Raw genomic sequence first — 8,062 nt, 5'->3', positions numbered from 1 at the left:
TGAGTTTGAAAGAGGTTATTTGTACATGGAGAAGCACAGGGAGGAAGGGAGGAAAGTGGTGCTGCATGGAGAGGGCTGCAATCATTGAGATGAAACCAAGTGCATGATTTGTCAAATGTAAAATTGATGATCTTGTCCCTCAAACTTCACTCAATTCACAATTTTATAAAAAGTAAGATTTCTAAGGTTCACAGAAATTAAGTTAGCAATCTTCATAAAGGTAAATCTTCATAAAGATAATAAACAGCCAAAGCAGAATGGGAACCTCTATCTGCCCAACATTCTCAAAATCAGATCGCACTCTTTTGTGGGTGAGAGGGTGAGAATGCCATCTTGCAAAATACACAGTTGGCTTTTCAGCTCTAGCTGGTCAATTACAGTGCAAGATCACTGGAGTCACCCAGGATTTGTTATTGTTAAAGCTTAGAAGGGACAGAAAATGTTCTTGACATTTTAGAAAAATTAGACTGGTCGACATGGTAGAGGCAACAGCAGGTACCAATTAGATATATAAAATAGGATTTTCAGACCATCTTAAAAATAAATAAATCATATGCATTGATATATACAAGTTGAAGTGGCAATAATTTTATTGAATCAAATAATTGCCTCTTAGTGACTGTAGCAAGTTAACTACCTGAGATAAATGAGACAAAACACCCTCAAGAGAATGATTTCTGCATATCCTGACAAATAGACTTTATTTGTGTGTCTCTCCTACTCACTTGTTTGACATTTAGAAGCTAATGGTGGATTCAAGTTGACAATACCAACCTATGATTCATGTTGACAAAGCATAATACCAAGCAAATAATTGATCTTCTATTAATAGCCAATGATGTGAAGGAAAACAGCACAGTCAAAACATTCTATATTGGCTTTGTCCCCTGATAATAAAACAATATGCTAAATCCATTTGGTCCTTACTTTTTCAGAGGTATCAAGGGGTAGAGAAGGGAAGGGATTCTGTGTTAGAATCTAAGGTTTGTCATTGCTCTGTCTCCTTATGAAGACCTTAGCCCTTATGAGTCCAGGTATCCTCATTCATATGCAACTAAGATTAATTTGCATACTTCTTAAATGACAAGAATGTTCACATGCATAATCTCATAGACTGTGTGAATTTGGCCCAGAATTCTGATGTGTGGAATTCTTGGCACTGTAGGATAAACACTTAACGGCTAAACACAAGGTTGTCAGTTCAGACCCACCAGCTACTCCATGGGAGAAAAATAAGACTTGCTGTTCCTGTAAAGCTTTACAGCCTCAGAAACCCTATATAAGGTCACTATGAGTCAGAATCACCTTATGGTAGTGGGGTTGATTTGAATGGGTTAGTCTTCAGCTAAGGAGCCCTGGTGGCACAGTGGGTGAAGTGCTGAGTTGTTCCTGCATGGTCAGAGGTTCAAACCCACAAACAGCAGTGCAGGTGAAAGATGAGATGCTATTCCAGTAAAGATTTATAGTCTCAGAACTCCTAAGGAGAAGCCCCACTCTGGCCTAGAGGGTCTCTATGGGTCAGAATCTACTCATTGGCACTGGGGTTTTGTTTTGTATTTTTGTTTATTCTTCAGATACAGAAACTAAGAGAAAGAATTTGTTTCCAGTTGTGGTAACTAGATATGTAACAAAACATTTGACATTTCAACAATCTCTACATGTAGAGTTCAGTGTCATTAATTATGTAAATAATGTTGCTCAACCATCACCCTTACCTGTTCCCAAATTTACCATCAGAGTATCCTTTAAGCATTGACACTGCCTTTCCACTCTCTCCCTCTCACTCCTTCTGTTGTTGTTGTTGTTAGGTACCATCGAGTCAGTATTGACTCATAGTGATCCTATACACAAAAGAATGAAACACTGCCCGGTCCTGGGCCAACCTCACTATTGTTGCTATGCTTGAGCCCATTGATGCTGCCACTTTGCCAATCCATTTCACTGAGGGTTTTCCTCTGGTGATCTCTAATACACTTTGGTCTCTATGCACTTGTCTATTCTAGAGATTTCGTATAAGTGGGATCATATAATATTGCCCCATGCTATAGGATATATCATGACTTTGTTCCCAGTTGCAACAAAGAACTAAGCCCAGATCGGTTGATCTCAAATTGCATGCATTGCTTGTCATAGTGTGTTGTCTCTGGCCCTTTCCACTCTGACAAGAGTAGACATTTCTGTTTTCTAAATTTGGATCATCCAGACGTTAAGGGTGTTCACACTTGACCTTCAGCTTGGTAAACGTCTCTACCAGCAATAAGTCCTTAGATTTAAGGAAGATTATAGAAGAACTGATGCATTTGAATTCTGCTGTTAAAGAATATTAAAAGTACCATGGAACGCTAGAAGAATAAATAAATCTGTGTTGGAAGGAGCACAGCTAGAATACTCTTTAGAAGCTAGGATGGCGAGACTTCATCTCACATATTTTGGACATATTATCAGGAGGGATCAGTACTTGGAGAAGGACATTATGCTTGGTAAAGTGGAGGGTCAATGAAAAAGATAAAGACCCCCAACGAGATGGAATGGCACAGTGGCAGAAGTGATGGGCTCAGGCTCAACAAGTATTGAAGGATGGCACAGGATTTGGCGGCGTTTCATTCTGCTGGACATAAGGTCACTATGAGTCAGAACCAGAGCAAGGACACCTAGCAAAAAACAACCACCCATTACATCAAACATCCATCAAGCCCTGTTGATTCTCTCCAACACTTTCTTGAATCTCTTTTTTTCCTCTCACCACTCCCCTTCCTTAGTTCTGAGTCCCTCTCTTGGACCTATGTATAAATCGTTCCTGGGCACCCTACCTTTCTCTTAAGTGTCATGGAATCAATTCCAACTCACAGCAAGCCTATATAAGGCTTCCAAGGAGCGGCTAGTGAGTTTAAACTGCCAATTTTACAGTTAGCAGTCCAGTGTTTACCCTATAGCGCCACATTGTGGACAAAAAGACAAAAACCTCCAAGCCTCACTGTCTTCTGAAGATAGGCACAGTGACTCCACGCTGGACTTACATTCAGGCCCCTGTCTTTTCTTCCTCCAGTCTCATCTCTTTGCCTTGTTGACTGCTTGACTTTGTAAACTGCGGGCTGTCTGCTCTGAGAAACTTTTGAATAACTCCCCTTTACTCTTCCAGAATCAACTTCCATACAGTTCTTGTTCCATCTCTTCCAATCTGCAGCCATAAGCCAGCTGTTTCATGCCTCTGTAATTTGCTTTGCCTGGAAACTTCCTGATACTTTATCCAATCAAGACTGCTCTTTCTCCCGGAAAACTTAGCTGTCTTATGAAGACATTCCTACCCCTTCTTCTGTTTGCTAGCATCCCACCTCCCCTTTGTACAGATGTACTTCCCACCTGTAGTGTTAATTGATGAGGGTTATAGTGAGAGTTCCCTAAAACTTGAAAATTGGGCAAGTAAAATTGTTCTCTGAGAGCTAAGCCTTAGAATAAATACATTAGGAACAAGGAGAGATGTGCAGTTATCTCTGAATGAGAGAATAGCTTCCAAGTTTGAAAGATCTGGTCATAACAAACCCAAAACCCTGGAGGCCAGATTTGCTATGGATTTGAGATTTCTTTTTTTTTTTTTTTTTTGCTATATGTTACATAATACCTCCAGAGTCCTCAATATCTCTGCTGTAAATGCATGAATACCACATTGTTGTTGTTGAGTACCCTCAAGTTGGCTCCGACTCATAGCAACCCTGTATTGATTTTCTGAGGAGCGCTGGTGAACTTGAACTACCAACCTTGTGCTTCAAACCAACCTTGCAGTCCAGCGTGTTAACCTGCAGCACCATACCAGTACTCCAAATATCACATTGTTGTTGTTGTTAAGTGCTGTTGGTTGGTTCCAACTCATACCAACCCTGTATACGTTTTTCAAGGAGTGGCTGGTGAGTTTGAACTGCTGACCTTGCAGTTCAAACTGAACTTGCTGTCCAGCGCATTAACCAGCAGCACCACACTAGGACTCCAAATATCACATTAAGGTAGTATAAATGAGATAATCAATGGCTTCATGTTAGTTCAGATCACATTTGCCCTAAATTTGCCCCAGCTTTTAGTTTTGCAGAGCTTTGGGTTGTAGATCTGCATATATCTAAATAAAGAAAATTTCAATCAAGAAATGGAAGAAGTGTTGAGAAGGAAGATGCGCAGAGCAAATGTGGGCTGTGTCCATTCATTCAAGCATTGCTGAGCAAGTGGGAGATTTTGTCAATGGGCTTTGGGTATTCTGATTCTATTGTCAAAGCCACTAATGAAAATAAAAAAATAATAAATATTGGGCTATCTCAGCCTGAGACCATTAAGCCATTTCTTAATCTGAGCCCATTTATTTTTGTCTCATGTTTCCCATGCCACTGGATTATTAATTTTGGCATAAATCAAATACCTACAAAAGGAAATATAGTTTGCCTGAGATGGAGGCAGAGACGATGACGTGGAGCGATAGAGCAGCTGGGGACTTTAGATCCAGAGAGGGAGAAGGTCTGTGTGCTGAAGATTGGGGGGTGGGAAATGGAGGGGGCAGGCTTGCAGTGTATACCCTTTGGTTGGTTGATGATGCATGCAGGGGATTGTAACCATGACAATGAAATGATATGCAATAGAATGAATGTAAAACTAATGTTCTCCCATGTAAACTATCATATAATTCACAATAAAACATTAAAAAAAAAAAGACTGGCCTAAAAAAAAAAAAAAAAAAAAAAGGAAATATAGTTTTCATAACCACAGAGTCCTTACGCTTATGACATGGTTGTATATTTTAAATATGGAATGAAAACTCTTAATGCTGTGGTTTGATGTAACAACCTACTCTTGAGAGACAGTCCATGCTGAATCAAGTTGTGACAAGTCTCAGTTATTCCACAGAACTCAAGGGATAAGTAAAGTCACTTAAAAAAAAAAAAAAAGTTTTCTTAACTTAAGTTGGAATTGGCTTGATTCCCACCTCCGGCTTTCCAAGACTGTCAAGAAAATAAAAAGAGCAACAAAAACGTGTTCAGTTCAAGATACATGTGCGTGAGCGTGTATTGAGGGAGAGGAGTGAGGGAGGCGTGGCTGCTGACATACAATATACACAATTAAATCAAATGGTTTCCTGTACAGTGCCCCCAGCTTGTGGCCACTGTCACCACTGGATAGTGTCACTGTCCCCCTTTGACTACCAAGCTTCTCAGCAGCTTCAGTTCCAGTGAGGTCTCAGCTCCCAAGGCTTGTGAAGTTTCATGAGAGAAACTCTCTCCCCGATTGTTTAGGCTCTGAGACTAGCACAAGTCTTTGTGGAATAGCCATCTGCTAAACATTGCAGTCTGAAACTGTCACCCTGAATGTGCTGTGTTCAGGTGGCTCAAGCATCCCATTGGAAAAGAATCTGAAACCTCCATTTTTCATTATAATGCCAAGGATACCCTTTCCTGATCAGTTCAAGCCTCCAAGGTTGTTGTTGTTATTGTTAAGTGCTATCGAGTCAGTTCTGACTGATAGCGACCCTGTATAGGGTTTCTGCAGAGCAGCTGATGCACTTGAACCGCTGACCTTGGTGGTTCAAACTGACTTTGCAGTCCAGCACATTAACCCACAGCCCCACACCAGGACTCAGTGTCTGAGGTATGCAGCCATTTACTCCAGGATCCCTAAGCCGCTGGGGCTCTGGATGAGCTGCTGGCCTGATCATGTGTGATGTACAGATCCTACTCCCCACCTTTGCCTACAGTGCAAACCTCCTTCTCCAATGCTCTGTTATCTCCCAGCACTGCCCGGAACCCCCTCTCCTTCCTGTACTCTGGCATCAGTTAGGATCTGTCATTCCCCTCTCCCTACTTCCTCTGGGAAACCTATCATTTCTGTTCCCATGAGCTGGTCCACAATGCTGATAGGGTTCCTGACTTTTTTCTTTAGTTCCTCTGGGAGGCATAAATCAATAAATGCCAACACAGGAGGGGGCTTCAAAAATTTGTGGTATAATGGAGTTAAAAGATAATGGAATTTTCCCACAAACTTTTGGAAGTCCCCTCATGTATGTGATATGTGGTTGCATGTTTGAAAGTGAGATTTAACATTTATAGTCCTTTCACCAGAAGCATCTTTGTTCTAGCCCCTGCAACCCAGGAGGTCTGGATTACTTGGTTTTATTCAAACCATATATTTTCCCATATACTCTATTTTTGCCTTGTCTATAAATAGGAATTGGGAGAAGAATATTATCTATGAATATTCCATGTATAGAAATGTTTCACTTTCCTCTTTCTTTCTGTAAGGACTTAATCAAACTCTGCTAGCTGTTCTGTAGCCCATTCTTGTTAGTTTGGCTACACACAGGTGCTGAAGCTTGGAATAGGGCTCATTTGCTGCTTCTTGCCATTGTGAGATGAAGCGATGCAAGTAGCAATATGTATGGGGTTTACAAAGGTAGAAGTGACTTCCTAATGTTCCTCCTGACCCTCAAATTAGGTGAGTTGGATGTGGGAAAGATCTGGTATTCCCCAGGCAAGAACTTCAGTGTCAGAAGTTTCACTACTTTAAAGAATATTTTTTATAAAGCTTTTATCATTAATTGAGTGATAGTTTACATAGGAGAACGTCGGTTTTATACTCATCCTATTGTATTTCATTTCATTTCAATGATTACAATCCCCTCTATGCATCATCGTTCAATCCCCTCAATTCATCATTTCCTTCTATTCCCTCTGGTTTTTTGTTTTGTTTTGATGTACACAAAAACACTCAGGAATATATAATTATTTTTTAAACAACCAAAGGACACATTCTGCAAGCCTGCCTCTTGACTGCCAGCACACAACCTTTCTCTTTCCAATAGCTGAGAGTCCTCAGCTGCTCTATCTTTCCATGTCCTCATCTCTGAGTCCATCTCTGATCTTATCACTACTTTTTAAAGATGGTCAACAGAATCTCTGCAGTTCAAACCAATGAGCTAGCTGCTGTACTGGAGAAAGGTATGGCATTTGCTTCCCAAAAGATTTGTTGTTGTTATTAAGTGCCATAGAGTCAGCCCCATAGCGACCCTGAACAGGGTTTCCGAGGTTGTAAATCTTTCCAGGAGCAGAAAGCCTCATCTCTTTCCCACGGAGCAGCTGGTTGTTTCGAACTGCTGACCTTCCAGTTAGCAGCCCAATTCGTAACCACTACACTACCAGAGCACACCTTGGAAAACCTATGAGGGTTTCTATTCTGTCCTGGGGGTTGCTATGAGTTGAAATTGACTTAATGGCTGGAGCAGAGTGCCCAGTAAACAAGATAGTTGCTGGATTACTTGTGCTAATTTACTAATCTGCAGCAAGCAGTTTCACATAGATTTCACATCTGTTGATTGTTCACTATAGATCAGGAAGAAAGCTCAAATAGGATCAAATAAATGGGGTAATCCACCCCTGCCATCAAGTCAGTCTTTATGGGAGCAGAAAGTCTCATCTTTCACCCATGGAGTGACTGGTGGGTTTGAATTGCTGACCTTGTGGTTAGCAGTCCAGTGCTTACCCAACAACACCACCAGTTCTCCTTGGTACCAGGAATAGTGGTCAAATAAACAAGACCAAGCGGGATTTACAAATATAATCACCATATATCAGCACCCAACAGCTCACCAACTGTGGACTAAATGTAATTATTTTTGCCCAGAAATCCCATGTTTCATAGTAAATGCCAATAGCATTAAAGTGCTTCTGGGAAGAAATAAGCAGTATGAAATAGTTATGAAGGAGAAGGAGGGAGGGAGAAGTTGAATGTTTGCCTTGTATGGTTAAAATTAATTTAGATTTGCAGTTCTTCCATTCTTTGCTTTCTAATGTGACACTTGAGAAGATAGATTCGTGACCTAGGCCTCAGGTGGCATCCTCTCTGCCCCACCACACAGAGTCCTATTAGCCAAGGTTCTTAGTGTACCTAACCTAGGTTGGAACTAAGAGCTGGCCATATCTATTTACCAATTTTTTACACTAGAGACAAGGCTTTTTCTTTCTTTCTTTCTTTCTTTCTTTCTTTCTTTCTTTCTTTCTTTCTTTCTTTCTTTCTTTCTTTCTTTCTTTCTTTC

General features: G+C 40.7%; 1 pseudogene; it reads left to right on the top strand.

Moving 5' to 3' along the window:
• Positions 1 to 476: 476 nt before the first annotated feature.
• The window catches only part of LOC102828704, a 62,661-nt pseudogene continuing 55,075 nt past the window's right edge, over positions 477 to 8,062 (top strand).

Source organism: Chrysochloris asiatica, unplaced genomic scaffold (assembly GCF_000296735.1).
Source record: "Chrysochloris asiatica unplaced genomic scaffold, ChrAsi1.0 scaffold00006, whole genome shotgun sequence".
In the NCBI taxonomy this organism is placed as follows: domain Eukaryota; kingdom Metazoa; phylum Chordata; class Mammalia; order Afrosoricida; family Chrysochloridae; genus Chrysochloris; species Chrysochloris asiatica.
This window is presented reverse-complemented; position numbering and strand designations above follow the sequence as displayed.